The following is a 13,752-nucleotide window of genomic DNA, read 5'->3' as shown; positions in this document are numbered from 1 at the left end:
CATCTTATCTGGGTTGCATTGTACAGCATTGCATTTGAGCCAACCCAGTACTGCCATCATGCAGGCTGCAAAGTTTTCCTTAGCCTTATGATCATTTTTGTTATGTTAGCAGCAGTTGGGTGTCACGTCCGTAGGAATACACTTGGATGCCGAAGGATTCCATGAGATGTGCCAACAGAATCATATACATATTAAAAAGAGTAGCACTCAGGGCTGAGCCCTGGGGAACAACGTATTTGATTGGTTTCATTTTGGAGCATAGTGATTTGAGCCAGACCACCTGTTCTCTATATTTTATTTTTGAAGGATTCTAGCCAGGCTAAGGCCTTGCCCTCCACCCCAATAGTATTGAGGCGGTTTAGCTGGATTTCATGTTCAACTGTGTCGAATGCCGCCGAGGGATCCAGTAGGATCAGGGCGGCATTGTGTCCAGCATCTAGTGTGAATTTAATGGAGTCTGTGATCTCCATAAGCATGGATTAAGTGCTATACCAGGATCTGAAGCCAGACTGTGAGGGGTGGAGAAGGTTGGAAGTTTCCAGGAATGACATTAGCTGGACGTTAACTGTTTTTTCTAGTATCTTAGAGGCTCCTGGGAGCAGGGATAGTGGTCTAAAATTGGATAGTGTTTCGTGGTCTGCAATAGGTTTTTTCAGTAGTGAGATGACGTTTACCCTTTTCCATGCAGGTGGCACTAATCCTGTGTCCAAGTAAGTGGTAAAAAGTTCTTGGTAGATGGGGCTCAGAGTAGTCCCTAGCTTCCTCATGATTTGGGGGGGGCGGCGGTCCAGGGGAGAACCCGATTTGCAATTGGAAAAGGCCACTTCCAGTTCCTTGATTGATGAGGGGAGAAATACTAATAGTTTATCCTGGGCTGTAGGTATAGGGGGGCTCGGGTTGTCTATAGGAACCGTGTTGTGTGTTAGAGTAAGATTATCTTGATTCTTTCTTATTTTATCCTCAAAGAAGGTGCTCAGTGATAGATGAACTGTTTGAATTAATCTCAGCCACTGGCAATTGTTCGTGCCACATCCCAATCCATCGTTTTTGCCCACTCAGTTTGCATCCAACCTTATGCAAATCAGTCTTGACCCTGCTTCGCATGAGAACAGTCCAGCCCGATCGCCAGTGGCTGAGATTATTTCAAGCATTGCATCCACCACCTTGTTGTTTTTACATTTGACATTCTAAGTGCACCGGGTATGCCCAGATGTGGGTCCCATGCACACACTGTCACTGGAATCTAGTTGTACCTGGCTGATGAGCCCTACCTACGAGAAAACCGGCCCTAGGTTTCTTGTATTCTGTTTCACAGAGGACCTGGCCTGGCAGATCGGGCTGGACTGTTCACATTGCAGCAGAGTCAAGACTGATTTGCATATGGCTGAGTCCAAAATGAGGTGGCACAGTGAGCTGAATAACGATGGATTGGGATGTGGCCCAAGTAATTTCTAGTGGCTGAAATAAAATCAAGTATTCCATCCATATCTTTTTGTATACTTCACTAAAGTCTAAAGTGTAACCTGACTAGAAAAATACAACAGCACAGAACGGCGCGAGTTCACACAACTGGTCCAAACTCTGATGATGGGAAGGATTGATGGCTCAGAATGAAAGAAGGTGGAAATACACTTCTCCACTTGTTCTTTATATGGAGGTTCAAGAGTGGGCCATACACAAGTGAAGAGCAACACCCCTATGTAGTCTGTTTGTCCCGACCTCGGTACTTAATTTGTGCAGGCGGCTGCCGTTAATTGTCAGCTGCTTCCATTTTAAGGGTTGGGGACTTATTTTTCATCACCAGATTTTGACAAAGAACAAGAGAGGAAAAGAAAATGTAGAACGTATGAAAGAATGAAGAGAAAACAAAGAAAGAGAGAAAGCAGGGATGTGAAAGAAACTGCAAGAGTGATATAAAGAGGCCACCTTGGTATTTGGCTACCCCAGCAGCTTACCCTCAGAAACATGTAAGACCCTTGAACTGTATTTATTAATAAATTACGCGGAGAGCAAAATCAAAGGAAGCACTGATGATTGCTGTGAGAGAGGACTAGGTTGAGATGAATGCGATTTCAACTTTATATCAAACAAAATCTCATTAAAAGATAGACGAAATGCCGCCGTCTGAAAGTAGCTCAATGCGATTTGTCTTCTAATCTTAACATACGTTTTGCATCAAAAGGGAGTGGATGGAATTGATTTAATGAGTTTGGTATAAAAAGAAATTGAACCCTGTGAGTGATATTGATTATCTGTTTGTGTGCTAAGCAAGTACTTCACTGCCTTATTTTCATACAGTACCTAAAGCAAAATGCAATCACGCTTCTGTTTTTAAATCAAATGGAAATGGTTGCGTTCAAAAGACATATGAAAAGAAGATAGATGATTAAAAAAATACTTGTAAAATATTTTTGCAGAACTGTCTGTGAGGTTGAATAACATCAGACAGCAAGCAGGCTTATGCAGCAAAATGAACACATTTTAATTCAATCTTCGAAGTGTAATATAATATAGATATTATTTAACCTATCCACAACAAGCATATTTTCACATCCTCGCTGTTTAATTTGTCCTCGTTCAAAAAGGCGACACTGCACAAACAAAAGTCAAGTTCCAACCTTTCCTCTTGTCCTTCCGCATTTACTTTCCTGTGGTTTAAATCTTATTGACAAGCAATGACTAAGCAATAGTTTTGATTTAAATGTAGTGCTTACACACGGAAACACCCAGCATGCAGGAATTAATGCGCAGATAGACCGCTCACACATGCAGATGAACACACATGCAGATGAAAACATATGCAGATGCCCTACTGTGGCCACAAAATGTATGGGTCAGGGACCACTAGTGATGCGCAGCAAGTGACAAGCGGCGATTGCAGCTGGGCAGCACAGGGTGAACTACAGCTTGGCTGTATTAGTCAGACATTTTGGTATAATAGTAGGGTCTGCAGATACTTTTGCAGCCCCTTCTATAATAATGTTCGCGCTGGTGCACCAACGCATTCACGAGGGTGTGCCCCCTCACTTGCACGGTGGCATGTCCCGTTGCGAATAAAGAAACAATTTTCTTCTGCACCCACGCCATATTTGACAGAGTTGCAGAGGCAAAGTTGCTATCGTGAGGTGCACTCCTGAGGGTGACCCTGTGAAGGGGAGTCCCAGAGACTCCTGAGTCATTCACTGCACCCACCTGCAGGGGGATTTCTGTACCCTTATCAAATACAAGCTGAGTTGCCGCTTGCACAGTAGGAGGCATCTGGTGTTTTCACTGGTAGTTCATCATTCACTAATGTGCCCCCCCAGGGACAGGCACAAGTGTTCAGCTGTACTGGGGACAGCACATTTGCAGTAATTGGGCGCACTTTCCAAGTCTGCGCCGCGCCGCACTCACCCAGTTTAAGCTTCACTGTAGTGAAAACAGGGCCCTGTGTGTAATTCCAGTCTGAGGGGAGCACAAGGTACTATTGACACTGGAACACTGTGTAATGTGTACTGGCTGAGTATTACAGGCTGTTCCTCTTGGGATGTCTGGTTAAAGTGTCACATGAGAGCATGTGGTGGGGATCACTGGATGCTGCACTGCATAACGTCACTTTTGGATCAGAGGAGCACTCTGTAATGTGCAGCAGGGGGCACAGGGTTTGATGTGTGATAGGTAGACATACGTTGATTTCAGAAAGGCCTCAAGTTATCCTGTGTCATGCATGCATGAGAAGCTTGTCCCATCCAGGTTCTGAGGCCTTGGCTCCAGACAGTTTTTGATGCTTGTTGACAGACCTTTTGTTTTACAATTCAGAATAAACTTGGAGTGGGTTTTGGGACTGCCACTTGCTTAGGACTGCAAGTCTGTTTCTACTTCATGTATCTGTTCTGTTGCTGGCTTTTCTTCCTATTGGCATGTTTGCCCCACCCAACATTCTCTTCTCAAGGCGTTCTGATTGGATGAGTTGTAGCCTTCCACTGCTGACTTGAGAGGACTCTTTTTTTTGTGTGTGTGTGTTTTTGCTAATTCATTGGAATGCACATGTATCCTTTCTCTCTCGCCTTGATTTTTCTGTGGTACTCAGTTTTTACTTCCCTCCACGATGCTCCCTACCTGCTCCCATGTTAATTTTTTAATTATTATTATTATTGTTACTATTTTTATTATACGAGGCCCGCATCTGCAAAGTGCTGCCGGGCCAGTCGCTTCCATTTTTAGGTCTCGCTGAGCCAGCTCATGCGCTGCTGCGCAAGAAATTTAGTGTGTGGGTTTTTCAAAGTGCTGCCACAGGCTTTTGGGGGCCTAGCGCTTGCGTTCACGCGCGCAGCCGCCATCTGTCTTTGATCGCGATCACTTTCACTTTCGCGGGTCGCGCGGCCGTGTCACTTTCACAGCTGCGCAGCCAATGCTTGTCCTTATTGTTGCCTTTCTCTATAAGTCACTCTCCCCAATCATAGCGTGTGCATATCTCCTCTCATTCTAAAGTGTATATGTCCCTCCGAAAAATGACAAAGTAATGTGCCTGCCTTTACACATACAGTGCGTCTCCCAAGCAGTGACAGCCCCATGCCATGTTTTTGTCGTGCTGGGTCCGTGATGCAGTGCCCTCCGTACCTTCAGTGTTTCTGCTCTTACCTCATTGTATCGCTGCACCAGACGGCTGATGCTCTCTTTCTCCACTTGCCACTCTGGCGTACGTCTCTGTTTTCGCAGGATCTTCTTCCATCACTCAAAGTTTTTCACGGGGTCTGTGCGGTTGTTAAACCTAGAAGCTTTCTTGACTAATGGTGTAGCTGGTGTCTGCAACTGAGTGGTCTTCATGCTGATATTTGGCAGAAAGCATAAAACCCAGTGCCCCTTTTACTCTTGAATGCTTAACACACATCAAGTACTCCGGTGCGGATACATCCATTCTGCGCATTCCTCACTGCACCTGGGGCGTACCTGAGTTACAAGAGTAGCCATTTTAATAACAGGCAAGTCTCTGTAGTCATCAAAGCGGGTCGACGATTGCACAGGGCCCTGGACTATTATCTTCCTGACTCTGACATGGCTGCCTCCATGAAGCATATGCGCTGCATGCTGATGTTAGAATCTCACAACGTGAGACAAAACCACTTCCACATCATGGCGCGTTCAAATGACGACTTTCAAATTCTGAAAGCTTTATTAGTATTGTGGAATTGAACAGTACAGTAGCTCTGTACACCCTCTTCGCTTAATATCCCGGCTATGTAAAACAGCACAAGAGCAGTTCTGATAAACCCCGGTTGTCACTGCAAAATGTTTTTATGGCCCTGCTTACCTCTATATTAAAACAACAATCAATCAATGCATCCAATGTAAGGAACACAGCCTTCAAAAAACGCACCTGGGCACATTTGTGAAAAGAGAAGGGCAGACGTTAAGAAAAAACAAGCAGTGGCAAAGCCAATATACCGTCTTTGGGAACCATTCAACCATGCAAATGCCCTTCCAGTACCATTGCTATTGAGTTAGGGTGACCAGATTCTCAAAACAACAAGTATTGGCATAGCCAATAGGTCTCGCTTTTGGGACCTTATAAGTATTTAGTTATGCAGCACAATATCCCTGGTGCAACAACATTAACTGTTGCATTGTTAAACACTTATAAGGCCCCAAAGGCGAGACCTATTGGCTATGCCAATGCTTGTTTGTTTTGTCGCACTCAGTACTCCCCCTCCCCATTTGGGAATTGTTTTCTTTACAGGGCCCTGCACAACGTGGTACTGGGCCACTCCCTCAGATTTTTTATGCGCTGGCATACTCTTTGTTTTTAATTCCTTTAATTTGTAATTTTGAACATGTCAGTCTGCCATGTTTTATAACACATGCCTACAACTATGTATGCAGAGCAACATAATCACAGTCATCAGGAACACACAGTTCAACACGCCTGCAGCGACGGACATACAAAGTCAAGTAGGCTGAGGCCCCCATGTACACATTCCTACATACACCCATGGGCATGGATCACCTGGCATGCATCCACCCATACATGCTGAACAAAAGACATGTTGTTTTATGTTGTGTGCTTGTATAGCGCTTAATGCTGCTCTAAGACCATCTCAAAACGCTAGATGCAACAGGAGAGCTGAAAAAAGGGAACAAGAGAGATTGAATGAGTAAGGAGCATGTGAATGAAATTATTTTCAGAAAATATGCGGCAGCCAACCTTAGGCGACTGGTCCAGAATAAAGAAACGGGAGAGGTAAAAGTGGTACAACAGAGAAAAGACAGGGGCAACAGGAGGTAGGATTCAGAGATTAATTGGTGAAGTGAGGAGTGGAGAGGAATCTGCAAGGAAAGTCAGGAATGAGGAGGAGAGGTGCAAGATGGTGAGAAGAGGTACAGGTCGAGAGGCCATAAGGGTGAGGCAAATGGGTAAATGCTTGAGGAGTGAGGGAAAGAGAGTTTCAAAGTAGGGGTGATATGTGGGAGAGAAATGCAAGGGGAAGTAGTTGCACGAGGGCAGTGCTGAAAGGAGTTGGGTGAAAGAGGGAGGCCAAGAGATGAGAGGAGGACTGTCGGGGTGAAGGAGGGATGTGCATAGGGTGAACGCTTGAGGGGTCGTATGAGGGTGAGAGGCTTCAGGAGGGGAGCGCGAGACTTTGTGTAAAGTGGGGGAGGGTAGTGAAATATAATTGGGGAGGGCAGTTTGATGTCAGGCGGTGGGTTAGGTAGAGACGTGCAAGAGAGAGCTGAAGGGAAAGGATTGTGGAAAGGATGCATGCAAGTGAGAGGTGAAATGATTGGGGGCCATATTTATGACCGGTTTACATCGTTCTTGCACCACACAATATGGTGCAAGAGTAATGCAAACTGTAAGTCATATTCTTGAAGTCACGCAAAGCCACTATTGCATGGTCTGGAGTGGCTCCAAAAATATGAAGTAATGCAAAGCAGTGCAAATCGCTGCGTTGCATTACTCTGCCATGGGTAGGCGTTGCTTTGGTGTTCTCACGCGACTCCCATGGTTTTTGACGCAATCCCAGATTTACAAGACCTTGTAAACCTGGGAATGCGCCTAAAACAGTGCTTAATTTGTAAAATATGAAGTCCAGGTGCTCAAATGTTTGTCGGAGGCCACACCTACTTTTCACGGGCCCCACCCACTTCCTCCACTGGCTCCACCCACTTACTCTATTGGCTCCACCAACATCCTCAACTGGCACTGCTAAAAGTCAGATGTAATACCCGATCTTAATATTAGGTTTCTTTTGCCTTCATTGATTGATTTTGCTCGCCACAAAGTGTTATTCATACTTTTTGAAATGTCAATCATACACTTTCATGCTACTATAAAGAACCATCAGACAGCGAATCTAAAGCTGATCTAAAACTTATGGGCCCGGCCCTTTTTAGAATCATGGACAGGTCTTTATTGTTGAGTTCCCAGATATTAAAACAAACATTGCCTGCATTAAGCTCAAATCCATGAAGCCTTCCATACCATGCAAAACCCTTATACAGTGTGTTTTTACAAATTGAAAACAGCCCAAATTTACAAACATGGCCAATTTTTTTATTTAGTTTTCTGATTCTCTAATGGGGGGGCTATTTTATTTTGGTACCTGGACCTATATTCTTTCCCAGTCCGACACAGTATAGGTAAAGTTAGGAGAAAATGATTTCCCTACTGTTATTTCAGTTAAATTACCAAATATTCTTACTTCATAATTTTCTACAGAACTGTGTTCAAAGCAGGTAACTGCGCTCCCTCTAGGGCTAATTTTCGTGCATTACAAGGCAAATATTCCTGGTATGAGTAGTACCATATAATACTTTCACTTAACAGTGCTCAAGCTAATGTCTCACAGTGAGAGAGTCTCAGCCAAACAGAAGAAATGTTATGTGGGGCTACTGGTCACGACAGGCCTGAGACTGTCTTAGTATGGAAGATGCAGAGGCAAAAAAAGCTGCTTGGAAAATGCATCGTAAAATGTGTTTGTGACAATTTTGGCTTTGTACGGTGATGCAGGGAAACATGATTAAACAATACTGTAGTTTCACACATAATGGGTGACACTTTGCAGGTCTTGACTGTACAGGATCAACAGGAAGGCAGGTTAGGAGGAATATTATAGGATTGGAATTCATACAGCAATATTGATGATATCTTAAGAAGCTTTATCAATATAGATGATAAAACATTTCCATACAAGTCATGAAACAACAATCATATTTGTAAGTGCCATCAGGCACCAAGAAAGCAAGATCATCAATTACCCTCCTGAGCATGGTATGTTATTTTGCTCAGCCGGCAGCAGTATGTTGAGCACAGGCAGTGACTACACAGCAGCCTCACTGGGAGTTCTCATGCAAATGTGCCATGTCTTGATGAGGAGTTTTCCTATTTTCCACTTGCCCACTCTGAAAGTGGCAGCATACCCACTGAATATAGGACTGATACAACTCAGCAGGGGAGCAACAAGTTGGAGTGTAGGCAAAATCAGGAAAAACACCCAGCTCCTTCAAGCATCGATCACCTGATACTGATGTGGTGGGACTCTTGTCTAGTCAGTTACGCAGTCAGTACAATGCCCTTAATAGCACAGTTGGAGACTAGGCCACGCAGCCAAGTTAAAGGCCCTGCACAGCACCTGACCTTGTTCCAGCCTTCTCCTCCTGGCCCAGTCCTGTCAGTGGCATTGCAGAGGTCGGGTGCCCGTGCCTGGCGCCGGAGGCATAAGTGCTCAGGGCAGGCCTTGGACTCGTGGTTCACTTTACAGTTCACTTCATGCGTATGAAGTGAACTGTGAAGTGCACCGGCCCAAATTAATACTGGTTTACTTCCCTACTCTCTCCCCTCCTAAATCTTGTCTGTCCATTATTACAATTCCCTGAATCTCACTCATTGTGGTAATAGAAGCTGTTTTCTAAAGAAAATAATTATCGCCACTGTGACCATCTGTACGTTGCTGCTATAAAATGTCGATGCAGAACTTTTCACTTTTCCTCCTAATCTACAATGCCCTTAATGGCACAGTTGGCGACTAGGCCGCGCAGCCGCGCTGCTAAAGTCAGGGTTAAAGTGATGTTAAAGGCCCTGCACGGCCCCTCCCCTTCTTCCAGCCTTCTCCTCCTGGCCCGGTCCTGCCAGTGGCATTGTAGAGGTCAGGTGCCCCGTGCCTGGCGCCAGAGGCATGACTGCTCAGGACAGGCCGTGGACTCGGTGGTTCACTTCACATGTCACTGACTTCATGCGTATGAAGTGAACTGTGATGTGCGTGAACCACCGAGAAGGCTGCAAGAAGGAGGGCAGGGGGGCGGTGCACTGCAGGGCCGCCTGGGCTTTAACTTCCTTAAGCCCAGATTTAATTTGGAGCCGAGCGGGAGCCAGAGCTACCACGCCAATGCCGGGAACCGTCACGTCATGTCGTCCACAACCCACAAAAAAAAAAAACAGCGTTGGTAATGGCATATAATATTATGGCTGTTACTTACGGTTACTGCTATGGTGGTGGTGGGAGGATGGACACCGGCCTGCCTTTAAATTCAAAAGGCGGCCTAGACGAGGCTGCTGTTACTGCCTGCACTACGACGTCGTCGGTGACAGGCTACCACCTCAAATGCTGATGACTCGTGGCCGGGTGCGTACGTGTGGGGCGGGGCATTTTGAAAACATTCTACGCACGGTGCCACCGCGCAGCCCTACCCCAGCAGAATCAAATCCAGCCTCCTGCCAAATCTGAGTCCCGCCCACCGGCAACGGCTGCCCCCTAATTAAAGAAAACACATTCAAAATGTGCATCGTGAGCATCACGACTAAATCAATAGAATCTGATCAGCATATTGGATTGATTTAGGCAGGCAGTAAAGAAATTACGAGTCAGATGGTGTGGATCGGTATGTGATGCGCCGAGTCAGTGAGGTAATTTATGTCGTGCACAGTTGCAGATATCTTGTGTTTTGAAGACCCGGCCCTGATAAATATGTGCCGGTGCTAAGCACCGGAAAGCTCCGGCACAAATTAAGCACTGGCCTAAAACATATGCCTCCCCAAGAGAGGTTTAGCGAGGAGAAATATTTATTTTAGTTTTTTCCTCTTTCCATGTGTGTTGTATTATTATTGTATTAATACAGCACATTCCTGCCCTTTCCCTGTGACACAGGGCAGTGCAGCAAGGTGACTTGCACCACAAACATGATAAATATGGCCCTGGGTGTAGGATGTGAGGTGGGAGAAGGGGAATGACAGTGAGAGTTTCACTTGAGGGGCAATATGATGGAAAGGTACTGGGGAAAAGGGAGATGGAGGCGGGAATACAGGAGAGGGGAGAGAAGTACAGGATGGCAGTGTCAAAGAGAAGGTGCATTGAGGGAAGGAGATGAGAAGGAAGAAGTGAGGTGCTGGGGAGAAGAGGTGCAGGAAGGAAAATGTAAGTGAGCAAGAGTGTGAGGTGCAAGAGGCGTGCAAGATTCAGAGGGCATGAGGGAGAGAGGAGCAAGAGAGGGGGATAAAAGTATGTGAGGGCGAGGGAGGGATGAAGCAAAGAGACAAGGGGAGATGAAGAGGGGTACAAACTGGGATGGGGAAGGTGAAGGTTTTGGGTGATATAAGTTAAAGGGAGGAGAGAAGATGGATGTGGGGTGAGTAGACTGTAGAGTGCACAAGGTAGTTCAAGATGTATGGCCGAAACAAAGGAGCGCATCAACGCGCATGGATGAGGTGTTAAAAGGGACAGAGAGACCTGCGGTGCATAGTTGTATAGCTACGGTTAGAAGTGCAGTAGAAAACAAGCATTTGCTATGCAATAGGTCTCGCATTAGTGAATGTTTGAGCTATTGGCATTGCAAATGATAATGTTGGCTAGATTTTAATCAAAAAATATCCAGCCTGTAGCATAAGTAATAAAAGAAAATCCACGAAGCAAGTAAAGGGTGCAATACCACAGGCTGTTACTAGGCGTCCCTGTGGAGTTGTAAAGGGACCCTAGTAGCCACATAAGGTACTGCATCTTTAATGCAATTATAATAAAGAGCAAGATTGCAGTTGAGCATATGTTTCCATTTGTTTTTTATCGGAAGTGTGGTTTTTGTTAGCTTGTGCTCTAAAAAAGCACCATTGTTGTTTATTTAGCTAAATAAACAACCATGGTATATTTTTAAAATGCAAGTGAGATTTTTATTAGCTTGTTTTTTAAAAATGCGTCATCTCAGAGTGGAGTGGGGTAGATTACGGAAGAATGGAGTGCAGTGGATAGGGGTAAATTGGAGTGGGGTGGAGTGGGATAGAGTGGAGTGAGACTGGAATGGGGTAGTTTGGAGTGGGGTAGATTAGGGTAGAGTTGAGTGGAGTAAATTGGAGTGGAGTCAGGTATACTGGAGTAGATTGGAGTTGGACCGAGTGGTGTGGGGTTGAATGGGAAAGGGAAGATTGGAGTAGATTAGGGTAGATTGGAGTGGAGTAGATTGGAGTGGGCTGATTGGATGGGGTAGATTGGAGTAGGGCAGTTTAGGGTGGGGTAGGGTAAAGTGGGATGGGGTGGATTGGGATGGAGTGGTTTAGACTGGACTGAGTGGGGTAGATTTGGGTGGCATGTGGTAGATTGGAGTGAAGTGGAGGGGGTAGATTGGAGTGGGTACACTAGAGTATGGTAGAGTGGGGTGGAGTGGAGTTGGATAGATTGGAGTCGTGTTTCAAGTGGGATGACAAAGATTGTGAAGAGTGGAGTGGGGTAGATTGCAGTGGAGTGTGATGGGAAAGATTAGGGTGGAGTAGATTAGAGTGGGGTAGATTGAAATATTGTGGGGTATATTGAAATGAAGTAGGAAAAACTGGAGTGAGGAACATTGGAGTGGAGTAGAATGGAGTGGGTTGGATTGGGGTAGAGTGGGGAGGGGAAGATTACAGTGGGGTGGAGTGAGGTAGACTGGAGTGTGGTAGATTGGTGAAGGACAGATTCGGGTGGAGTGTGGTAGATTGGGTTTGTGTGGATTGGGGTATATTTGAGGGGTTTGGGGTAGATTGGGTGGAGTGGGTTAGATTTGGATGGAGTGAGGTAGGGTAGAGTAGAGAGGGGTAGATTAGAGTAGGGTGGATTGGAGTGGAATGAGGTAGACTGTGGTAGAATGGAGTGGGGTAGATTGGAGAGGGGTAGATTGTGGTGGAGTGGGGTAGATTGGAGTGGAGAAGTTTTGGATAGATTGCACTGAAGTGTGGAGTGAGGTAAATTGGAATGGAGTGGGATACACTGGACGTGGTATAGTGGGTTAGATTGGAGTGGAGTCGGGTAATTTGGAGTGAGCTGGATTGGAGTACATTGGAGTGGGTGGATTGGGGTACGTTGGAGTGGGGTGGACTGGGGCAGATTGGAGCACAGTGGGTAGATTTGAATGGAGTGCTGTAGATTGGAGTGGAGTGGTAAATTGGAATGGGTGGGGTTGATTGGGTTAGACTGAGTGTAGTAGGGTAGACTGGATTGGATTGGAGTAGATTGAGTGGAGTTAAGTATAATGGAACAGAGTGGAGTGTAGTAGAGTATAGTGGGGTGAAGTGAAGTAGATTGGGTGGGGACAATTTAAGTGGGGTACATTGAAGTGTGGTGGGGTAGATTTGGTGCGGTGGGTAGATTTTGGGTGGGGTAGATTGGAGAGGAGTGGGGTAAGTGGTGTGGAGTTTAGGCGTAGAGTGGAGTGGCATTTTGTGACTCGAGTGGCAGGGTAGAGTAGTGTGGTGTAGTGTGGATTGTGAATGGGGTGGTAGCGTACTGCCATTACAGGCAACACATTTTCAATTGAAATGGCCATTACATTTGCACCGAAATACAGTTTTACTGCACACAAACGATAATGTGTTCAAATGCTATCACCTAGTGTATTGATGTGTTTTGATCGTATTCAAATATTTGTTTCCACCACACTCCAGAATCCAACATTACAAAAAAGGTGCTTCATTTGTACTAATTCTGATACATTCTAAAACATCAGCATTTCTTTTTTTGTGTGCTAGAAAAAAAACATTCTACACCCTCTCCTCTTAACATGGATTCTCAGCAGTAAACAAACCCCCAAGCTGCTACCAGCCCAAGTGTAAAACACAAAACTGGGAAAGCCTTTTGAAATTAAACCTAGCTGTGGCTGAGGGATAGGAAGCCATCATAAACTGTTAAACTAACACATCTGTCCATATTGAGAATATTGATTGTAAAGCTAGTACATAATCCTAGCCCTCCGTCTTCTCTCAACTAGATGGGAGGGGCAGCCACACACAACAGTAAGGGCTCACCCATTTTTTGCACTGCCCCTTGCACAGCCAAACAGCGCAACATTTTCAGAGCGGATTACCATCAGGTTGGCCACAGCAACATTGATGTAATAGAAATGCTCAGCATGAGGGAAGCAGGAATCACATGAAAATACTTTTTAACATAACGTATTTATATAACACAACATACATTGTTTCATGTCCCGTGGCTGCTGTTGGGGACCTCAACATGTGTGCTTTATTGCAAGTTATGGCAACAAAGTGCTGCTCTGCGAGTTCAGTTCTATTGTGACTTTCCACGAAACTTGTGCAGGTGCGTCACTTCTCCTCACTCACTGCTCTTATCTGTGCGCTGTGGCGTATGGTGGGTCCCGGTGAATGTCTCCGGTGGGGTGTGACCACCTCGTGGCCTTGCACAAAACCATGCAGGGCGGTGGTGTTAGCAGGTCGTTGTCTACATATGTTTTTCACCTAACTACTAATGAGCTATTGGCAAAAATGAATAAATACCGCATTGTGAAATTTTGTCGTGCCAA

The 13,752-nt window shown here is 45.4% G+C and overlaps 1 pseudogene across 1 annotated transcript in view; it reads left to right on the top strand.

The window, feature by feature from the left end:
* The window catches only part of LOC146864063 (prolactin receptor-like), a 216,396-nt pseudogene that overhangs the window by 59,480 nt on the left and 143,164 nt on the right, over positions 1 to 13,752 (top strand). The gene's annotated exons all lie outside the window — the stretch shown is intronic.

The sequence above is a fragment of the Triturus cristatus genome, chromosome 2_1 (genome assembly GCF_964204655.1).
Source record: "Triturus cristatus chromosome 2_1, aTriCri1.1, whole genome shotgun sequence".
Taxonomy (NCBI): Eukaryota; Metazoa; Chordata; class Amphibia; order Caudata; family Salamandridae; genus Triturus; species Triturus cristatus.
This window is presented reverse-complemented; position numbering and strand designations above follow the sequence as displayed.